The following is a 10948-nucleotide window of genomic DNA, read 5'->3' as shown; positions in this document are numbered from 1 at the left end:
GGGGGTGCATAGCTGGACCTTTGAATTGCTCATAATATTAAATGCAACCCGCAAGTAACTAAGAGAGCATAATTTTCTGGTATGAGCATTCGAAGCATTTCTTAGAACTCCTCAATGGCTAACTTTTGAACTAGAATTATTGTTATCACTAGATTCACTACACACTTTGAAGTTTCCAATGTCAAATTATAGGCTAAGGGTGTGCATGGCTCAACCTTTGAAATGCATTTTGGATAAAACAAATGGAATTACCATGTTTGCCAAGTTCAACAGATTTGGCAATCACCTTGTTGAGAGGCATAGTCTTGCAAGTGCAGACATAGTTGAAATCTCATACATGAAATTTTCAAGATTGTGTCAAATATTTGCACAAACAAAAATGCTTATTAAGTCAGGGTCAATACCACTTATATTAGCGGACAAGCAAGGTGCTAATTAGGATAAACTAGGAAATTATTGCATTGCCTACATCACACAATAAAATACACCTCATTTTTCTCCTCAATATTTCTAAAAGAAAGTCCCATGTAAAACTAAAAGCAATTATGGATTTATGTCAAGATGCCAAGCAAATTAATAGCTATCTGTGATACAGACACAAAAAGGCATAAGAACTAACCTTATCCAAAGAGAAAGTATAATGCTCCCAAAGATGGGTGCAAAGCCAGGCTCCACCCATTGGCCACACAGCCCACACAGGATCACCTCTATGTGGTGATGTCTTTGCCCAAATGTCAGAAATATGATGTGTAACCCAGCCATGTGTTTCATAGTTTACCTGTGAACAGATGCATACTAGGGCATTAAACAACTGTTCTATTTAAAAACTGAAAATATTTTTCTTGCAAACTTCATTAGATAAATTATGGTCCAGAATTTGACAGGAGAATAGTCATGTCATAGTTTCAGTGTGTTGAAAATAGCTAAACACGACCCAGATTAAAAAAGGAACAGAAGCCACTCCTCAATCCAAGAGCATGACAAATCATGTGAAAGCCAAAGAACATAACCAAGCTCTTGAAAATTAAACATCAACTCAAGGGGGAAGAGATTTTTTCGTTGCAGGAAACCAGAACCGATCATGATCAACCATATGCAAATATAATGAAGATGCTGGTTGTGCCTCAGCATGCGTATGTACTATTCCATCCAGCCGTTATTCCATGGTGTGTGTGGAATTACTTCAAATTAAAATATGCTCAAAAGAAGAAGCTATAGGATGGAAAGGAGCACCTCACCCATGATGTCTTGTTTCCATTTATCGAAAGAGAGGAAATCAAATCAAATAATGGTTCTTGGCATTCACTAAGGTTGCAAGGAAGAGAAGGCCAGTAATTCATCTGAAGATTGATATTTAGATGTGGTGCAGCACTGTAAAAATAAAGAAACAATATTTTTTTGTAACTCAATATAAGCATCAATACAAAATATTAATAGCTTGAATATCCTACAAAGAAGAAACATAACTCTTACTATGTTCACTACCCAGATAAGATATGTGACAGCAACCATATATTATGCATGTTAAACGAATACCTATGAAGATAGGACGAGTCTTGGTTGTGATCATGACCATGAAGAGATTAACAAATAGATCATGGAAAACATTTCTCGTTAAAAAAAGAGTATATGCTACATTATTAGAGAACAGTAACATAAGAAACACAAGATTGAAGAAATGTGAAAGTGGTATACACGATATGATAATACTCAAACCACAAGAGTGAATACATGTTCTCAATTGAATATTCTGTAAGTTTCGGACTCATGCTGCTATTTTTCATTCATAAGGTACTATGTGGTGAAGACTTCATAAAAAATACAAAGGAGCACTCTCACATAGAAACAGCTGCAGGTTGGTTAGTGGAGACTAGAGAACAGATTCAGCTGCTTAATTGTGCCATTTGCTGTCTGAGATGCATAGCTTCTTATATTCACAACTTAACTACTCATTACTTAGGAGCATGTGTGACTGCATTCAATGTCACAAATCTTGATACTGGGATTTTCACAAGAATTTAAATTTAAAAAAAAATGGGATTTAACAAAAAAAACCACATATTTAGAATTTAAAAAAGTGTAAGCACCATAATAAAATCATGATATTTAAAAATATGATCTTTTGAAAATATCATGATTTTATCAGAAAAAAAATTAATATATGCAACAAAATCATGATTTCTTTCAAAAATATTGCTGATATTTTGACATTGCACGTAGCCTTTTGGAATTGAGAAAAGAAAAAGGAAAATATTTACTGCATGTGTAAAGAGGCTTGTGATTCAGGTCATAGTGGATAATCTCCATATTGCAAAAATAAACGCTTAAAAAGGTTACTTTTCCCACTGGAATACAGTAACACTTTTATGCTCTGGTAACAGAGGCATCTAAAGTCAAAGATTTCAAACTTGAAGTAAAAGGCATACTCCCATGCAGGTTCAATATCCTTGTTCCATATTCCCTGTAAGTTTGCAACTTGAGTTCCAGGACGTGAACTTGATATGAGCAAATATCGACCATACTGGAAAATGAGTGATATCAAAGATGGATCCTCATCAAATTTAAAGGCCTCCACTCGATCTGCAGTTGATACTGGAAAACGATTATATACTACTTCCGGAACATTGGTTTTGGGAAGATGGTTCTTCCTCGCAGGAAAATCACCTTTATCCACCATTTTGGATTCATCGTCCAAACTTTTGTAAAGCTCAAGTGAAACACGGTGGAATAGATTCTGATAGTCAGCTACGTGTTGGCTATACAGCTGGGAGTATGAAATCTTCCTGACTGAATCTAGTGTAGCTAGGGATGATGCTGTAGGATCCTTTCCAGACACTGAAGGTTTTATAAAAGGGCCTTCAAATGAAGATGATGCTGCCAGAAGCAATATAGCACAATTTAATCCATGAACTTTTAGTTTATTACCATCAAAGGTCTCTACCATTCCAACACCGTCATTAATTTGCACTTCTAGTACTGCAGCAAACTGGATTCCCTTAGGAACTTCATTTGTACTTTCTCGTGTTGGTATTCTTTGGCTAGGACAACTGCCCTCCAAAATGATCTGATTATTGCAGTTTACAAGTGAACGGTGATGCATTTGGCTCTCCAAAGACACCATGAATGAGAGAGAGACTGACTTATTTGTTGATATCTTTGCGACAATCACTTGATGTGGTTTTGAAGAAAAATATTCCCTTGTAAACTGTATATTGTCAAGAGCATAATTCATCCTAATTGTTGCAGTATCCAAATCAAGCTCTCTCACATAATTCTCTGCAGATTAACCCATGTGGGAATCACCAAACTCCAGTTTGATATCAGCAAGAAGTTGATAAACCTTCACAATGACAAAGAACATCTTAATCAAGCATAAAGCTATATATGATTACAAAATCTTCAGAGCTGCATGCTCTATAAAAATGAAAATCAATCAGCTTAACCAACAATCATGATTAACATAAGGAATATTAAAAGAGTAAACCTGACTTGAGAAAAAGTATGACAAGAATATCTGCTTTTATACTACAAGTTGCCACTGCATAAAGACAAAAACCAATGGAACCTGAACTTGTATGTGTATGTACATGCTGCATGTGCTTATATCAGCAAGCACACATGCACAAAAGAATTTATTCTAGGGTCCCACACACACACATATTGAGGAACAGAGAGAACACCAAGCAGAAAGAAGACAAAGAAAAAAAATAAGTCAAGTGCCAGGCTATCCAAACATCCATAATCCATTATTTTTGCTAGCCTTTTGTTTTTGTGGGTAACTTCTAGTCATCAGATTTTGCAATACCAAAAGATTTCTTTATAAACATTTCCCTCTATGTTGCTAAGAATTAGAAAACCTAAAGACAAAAAGGATAAGCACGCTTAATGCTATAGCAAGCAAACAAAAGTCGCAACAATATGCCTACCTAAAAACTACAGAAATATCAGCACTCTTAAGAGCATCCATTCATAAATTATTTGTCAAAGGATAGGATGTTATTCTATGCCTACTTATCTTGGTCTCTCTTACGAAGAACCAAATGAACACACTTGATTGATTTTTAGCTATGTCACATAGGTGTGGGTGCAGATAAGAGTGTTGATGCGACACTATAAAAAAAACTTGGGTGTGGGGGTGCGGAGACGATATATATATAATTTTTAACAGTTTTAAGTTAACACTAATGAAATAAAAACAATTATCATATCATCAGTTCATCATGCATAAATTCATGCAATAAATCAAATTAACAATTTATTCCTCATCAATAAAAATAACACCGGTGTGGATATATATATATATATATATATATATATATATTAGGTTAGCCACTTGGAACATAGGATCTTTAACTGGTAAGTTGGTAGAGTTAGTAGATGTTATGTGTAGGAGAAAGATTGATATTTTATGTCTACAAGAGACCAAATGGGTAGGTGAGAAAGCAAAAGTGATAGAACCTTGGGGATATAAGATTTTGTATACAGGAATAAATAGGAAAAGGAATGGAGTAGGGATTGTTATGAGTCATGAGTTTATAGATAATGTAGTTGAGGTCCGTAGGAAGGGTGATAGGATTTTACTTATTAAATTAGTATTAGGTTCGGATACTATTAATATTATTAGTGCTTATGCACCTCAAGTAGGTTTAGATGATTCCATTAAGCGTCAATTTTGGGAAGATTTAGATGGAGTAGTACAAGAAATATCTTATGGAGAAAGGTTTTTCATCGGCGGTGACCTTAATGGGCATGTAGGCATTAGTAGGGATGGATTTGAGAGTATCCATGGAGGCTATGGTATAGGAGAAAGAAACGAAAGTGGAGAAAGGATTTTAGATTTTGGTTTGTCCTATGATATGATCTTAGCAAACACTTGGTTTAGGAAGAGGGAGTCTCACCTAGTAACATTTAAAAGTGGGGTTAATACGAGTCAAATAGATTTTTTCCTACTTAGAAAGAGAGATAGGGGTTGTTGCATCGATTGTAAGGTTATGCCGGGAGAAAGTGTAGCTACACAACATAGAGTCTTAATTTTAAATCTTAGAATTAGACAATGCCGCAAAAGGGATAGACATAGGATAGATCCTAGAATTAAGTGGTGGGCACTGAAAGGAGCTAAACAAGGAATGTTTGTAGAGCAGGTAGTTAAGGAAGTTGATTGGTGTCTCGAGGAGGATTCAGAATCAATGTGGAATAAGATAGCGGGTGGCATGAGAAAGGTGGCTAAGGAGGTATTGGGTGAGTCTAAAGGCGGTGCACCGCTAGGTAAGGATACATCGTGGTGGAACGAGGATGTCAAATTAGCTATTAAGATTAAAATAGAGTATTATCGAAATCTAAGTAAGAGTCGTGATAATGAGAATTTGGAGAAGTATACGATAGCAAAGAAGGAAGCTAAAAAAGTAGTTCGGAACGCGAGGGATAAGGTATATAAGGAGGTTTATGACAAGTTGGATACCAAAGAGGGCGAGAAGGATATTTATAGGCTTGCAAAGATGAGAGATAGGAAATCGAGGGATCTGGGTATGGTTAGATGTATCAAAGATGAAATACAAAGGGTTTTAGTCAAAGATGAGGAGATTAAGGAGAGATGGAAAGATTATTTTGATAAGCTATTTAATGAAAGTCATGCTCAAGATCTTGGAGACTTCTTCATTCCTTTTCATGAGATGAATCGTGACTTCATGCGCAAAATTCAAAAGAAAGAAATTGCAGAGGCTTTGAAGAAAATGAAATCAAGAAGGGCAGTTGGCCCAGATGGTATACCTATCGAGGCTTGGAAATGCTTTGGAGAGAAAGGTTTAGAATGGTTGACAAATCTTTTTAACAAGATTTAGCGGACAAATAAGATGCCTAATGAGTAGAGGAAGAGTACTTTGGTGTCTCTATATAAGAATAAGGGTGATATACAAGATTGCACAAACTATCGTGGTATAAAACTCATGAGTCATACTATGAAACTTTGGGAGAGGGTGATTGAGTCTAGGTTGAGGAAGGTTGTCATGATATCGGAGAATCAAATTGGTTTTATGCCTGGAAGATCAACTATGGAAGCTATACATCTTCTTAGATAACTTATTGAGAGAAATAGAGAGAGGAACAAAGATTTGCATATGGTTTTTATTGATTTGAAGAAGGCATACGATAGAGTACCTAGGGACGTTCTCTGGTAGACAATGATGAAGAAAGGTGTTTCTCTCAAGTATATTAGTATAATTAAGGATATGTATGAAGGAGTAGTAACCAATGTCCTCACTTGTGGAGGGGTGACAACCACTTTTCCTATAACGGTTGGGTTACATCAAGGATCTGCTTTAAGCCCTTTCCTATTTACTATAGTGATGGATGAGCTTACGAGATCAATTCAAGAAAATGTGTCGTGGTGTATGTTGTTTGCTGATAATATTGTTTTGATTGATGAGTCTAGAGCTGGGGTTAATGCTAAGTTAGAATTATGGAGACAGACATTGGAAGCAAGAGGTTTTAAGTTGAGTAAGAGTAAGACAGAATACATGGAATGTCGGTTTAGTAAGCAACGAAGTAGTGATGGGAGTGTAGTGAAGCTTGGTGAGCAAGAAATACCGGTGGATGATTGTTTCAAATATTTGGGATCTATCATTCAAAAGTATGGAGAAATTGATGGAGATGTAAATCATAGGATAAAGGTTGGGTGGATGAAATGGAAAAGTGCAACTGGAGTGTTGTGCGATCGTAGAATGCCATTGCGGTTGAAGGGAAAGTTTTATAGGACGACTATTAGGCCCGCTTTACTATATGGTACGGAATGTTGGGCTGCCAAGAGACATCATATTCAAAAAATGAGTGTAGCTGAGATGGATGTGTGGAAATATAATAAAAGATAAGATTCAGAACGAGGAGATACGTAAGAAGGTAGGCGGTGCACCCATTGAAAATAAGATGAGAGAGAATCGTTTACGGTGGTTTGGACATATTCGGCGAAGGCCTAATGATGCTCCAGTTAGAAGGATGGAGAAATGAGAAAATATATTAGTTAAAAGAGGTCGAAGTAGACCTAGGAAGACATGGATGGAGGTGATAGGAAAGGATATGAATGCTTTGAACCTCACCGAGGACATGGCATTGGATAGAAATGATTGGAGGAGAAGGATTCATGTGGAAGACCCAGAATGATTTTCTTTTTTGGTTCATATCGCCGACCCCAATTGTTTTGGGATGAAGGCGTTGTTGTTGTTGTTGTTGTTGTTGTTGTATATATATATGTGTGTGTGTGTGTGTGTGTGTGTGTTTTATGTATTTATATATATAACATAGATAAAACTGGACTTGGTTAGGGTTAACTGAATCTACTTTTGGACAGAAATGGACCTCAGTGTGGTTGGCTTCACATGCACAAAGGAAGCCATGTCCAAGTGTCGCATCTGCATAGGTCTAGGTGTGATGCGGGTGTGGTGCCCTGTTAGAAGAGTCCGTGTTACATAGATTTTGAGTGAGCATAAAGTATAGCATCATCTTCTTACCTTTGGGAATTTAAAGATACTAGGAGAAGATTTAAGAATGAAGCAAGCAATTGACTTTTTTCTATGTTTTCACATCACATTTTCCTGATACCAATGTGTAGTGAATGTTCTAGAAGTTTCTGGGGTAACCTCTGTTCTCTGCCCTACCATAGGCATTATTAACACCTTGTACATAGCCCCATTGTCTGCTTCCTTTGATAGAAATTTGGAAACAGGTTATACTTGAAGTTAAATGTTTCTATTTTCATGAGTTAAAGAGGGAAAGAATTTTTAGAAAGTAAAGGAAAAAATGGAGAAACGAGAGATGTACTTTGGAAAATATCAAAAACTGCAAAAGAGAACATTTGTGGAAGTAAAAGTGGATTTCCATTTATACAAACAATAACATGAAAGACATATCACATAAAATTTCTCACAAATAATAAGCACGCAAGCAAACTCATGCTTATGTTCACAGTTCATGTTCTGTTTACATTTTTCATTAATGTGATGTGCTTTTTAAGTTTAAAATCATATTTTTCTTTGAACTCAGTTATCATGATCTGTTTGATCATTAACATTAACATATTATCATAGTATTGCAATATATTTAATAATTCATTAAACTAAAAAAACATAATCAAATTGTAATTTTTATTTAAAAATTTGTGGTAGAAAGTTAGAAACAAGTTTGGCAAGAGTTTCCAATGTATATGAAATGAGATTCCATTTTATTTGGTATGACTTTCAAGTACTTGGGATAAGTCTGGGGATTTTTTTGGGACGAACTTCTTTACTATTTGATACTCTTATAGATGGTTTCTACAAGAAGTTTCATCAGTACATGGTACTGGTAAGCCTGATGCCCAGTATGCAAGGGCATATCGAGTGCCAAGCTATGCTTAAAAAGAAAGGAGTTCACGTTCAAATAATAAGGATGACAAAATCAACAGAATAAACAAAGCAACCTACCTCAGGGGGACGATCCATCAAACCAGAGGCTGCTACAGTTGCCTCAACATATTGGCCATGGTCAATAAGCTCCCTAACATGAGATAAAACATTAGGTACCCGTGGATCTGTGTATTCACCAGGAACTCCAGTCCAGAGAGTGTCATCTGCTAACAAAATGTTGTTGAATTCAATCACTAAAATTAAAACAAATATGAAAGAGGAAAACTCATGGTAATCATGTGAATGATGTGAAAAGCTGTTCAAAAGAACACCATCACAAGAAGTGGCAGAATAGAACCTACACATGATCCCAATTTTAAGTGCACTAGATTAGAAGTGATTCCAGTTGAGTACTAAAAGTAAATAATTAAACGGTGTGATGGTGCTAAAAGTAAATAATTAAGCAGTATGATGAGTAAAATTCAATGGAAACAGTTCCTCATCACTTTGCACTAACTAAGCAGACTATAGGATCAAAGACAAGGGCAGCTACAAAAAGAGGGGGGGGGAGGGGGCCAAGAAAAAAACATAAGAATCTTGGATAACACCAATTAGAAATATGCAAATAGCCAAAAGGCAGACATAAACATGGGAGTTCAGTGGAATGGATCAAGCAAGGCACCAGCTAATTCCATGTCAAAACTACAGAAATCCACCTTAAACAACACTACAACTACTAACTCACTTAGGTGTGAGGATGCCCTTAAAATGAATAGGTCAAAGTTCCTTTTCGATCCTCCCACCTAATTCTCCATCTAACCAAAAAAAAATGTACAGCTATCAGAGATACGACTCGGACCTATTCAAACTTCCCAATTTTATGCTGAAAATTGCATAGAAATGAAAAAGAAAGTCAGAAGAAGCATGAGCATTGGAAGCTGGACATTTACATCAGCAATAGAAGTACTTATAGCTTGCCAAAGCAATCTCGGAGGAAAAGAAACCAACATATAACATTCATGTCCATCTTGAAAATAGTGGTTCCTCATTAGCTGCACATAGTAGAATAAAATATCAAGAGAGAATTGGCAAGCCGTCCATGCATGTCAACCAGAAGAGTAACAAGAACACTCAAATGGAAAAAATGATAAAAAACACATATATAGCACAGGTTGAACAATGCAGAAATCATTAGACAACCAACCTTTTATTAAGGTAAAATCTTCATAAATAAAGGTTTCATGATTAAACAAGCAACATTCCAGTGGCTCACACTAGTGCCTTGGGCATAAATGTTATTTTTTATTTTTATTACAAGCCAAATCATGTACCAGAAAGTGGGGGGACAAAATTTCCATCAATATGGCTCTTGCGAGAAAAAGAAAAAAAGCGTATCCTTCTGTGTGCCATTCTGTCAATAAACTACAACAGTTCCCCGATGACTGCATATAGCGGAAGCATCACACGATTCAGAACAATGCCAAACATCAAACATTTAAGTGAAGGGCGATAAGCCCGCTACTAAAAAGTCTCTTAGAAAAACAATATTCAAATTGCACAATGGCAGGAAACAGAATATGAGTACATAACAAACTAGCAAGCAAAACAAAGATGCAATGGATCTCTTCAATGAAAGTTTTAACCCCCAAAGAGGCACATAACACAAGACATTGTGCCTCACATTAAGCATGTAACACAATCAAACACTCACTCATTGATGAACGTGAAGCTAATACAATAAAAAACGTCGGTACAACCAAAAATACACAAAATTCAAATGGTAGTGCTCTGAAATTTACACTTCTTATTTTGATGAAAATTTTTCTATAGAAAATGCAGCAAAATCTAAGCCAATATCCAAATTGTCAATGAAAATGAATATAAATATATAATTAAACAACTCTTAGGAGCACACCAACATTCAAAACTCAAAAAACATAAAGAAGATGCCCACACAATCCACCCATTCACATTCAAAACAAAGCAAACAAACCACAAGAACTTGAATTTAACGGCTAATGCATCAAAATCAACATCATGAAAACTCGATACAAAGCCAAAAACCCAAAACGAGGTGAAGAAAGATGAAAGGACGAAGGAATCAGTAACCAGTTGCAATCGAAAAACACAACAAGAATCACAGAAACAGAAAAAAATCCGAGTACACACCATTGAGCTGCAGAATTTCAGCAGGGATTCCGCCCCATACCATGGCGCCGAGGCGGCCGTTGTCGATGGGCAATGCGTCCGTCCAATGCTTCGCCGGTCCCAAGAACACCACCTTCAGAGGCCCCGTCCCGACAGCCAACGGCGGCATCGGCGACGGCTGAACCACCACCCACTTTCCGTCTTCGGTTTCCTCCATCTCGCACGGACATCTCCCCGATTCCATGAGTTCCAATTCCGCAGTTTGTGTCGGAATAACTTTGGATATCAACAAAATGATGAGAAGGGCGACAGGGGACGACCCTATTCTTGGTTGGTAGTAAACACGTTCAGGGGACTATCCGCAGAATTGACTGGGGTGACGGAAATACTCGTTTTTTTCATTCAGTTGCTTCTAGTAGGCATGAGAG

The 10948-nt window shown here is 36.6% G+C and overlaps 1 pseudogene; it reads right to left on the bottom strand.

Annotated features, from left to right (window-relative positions):
* Positions 1–2287: 2287 nt before the first annotated feature.
* LOC149838813 (alpha-L-fucosidase 2 pseudogene) lies at positions 2288–10737 on the bottom strand (annotated as a pseudogene).
* Between the last annotated feature and the right edge of the window lie 211 nt (positions 10738–10948).

This window comes from Nuphar pumila, chromosome 5 (genome assembly GCF_984573655.1).
Source record: "Nuphar pumila chromosome 5, dmNupPumi1.hap1.1, whole genome shotgun sequence".
Classification (NCBI taxonomy): Eukaryota; Viridiplantae; Streptophyta; class Magnoliopsida; order Nymphaeales; family Nymphaeaceae; genus Nuphar; species Nuphar pumila.
The sequence above is the reverse complement of the archived record's forward strand: the minus strand, read 5'-3'. Positions and strand labels throughout refer to the sequence as shown.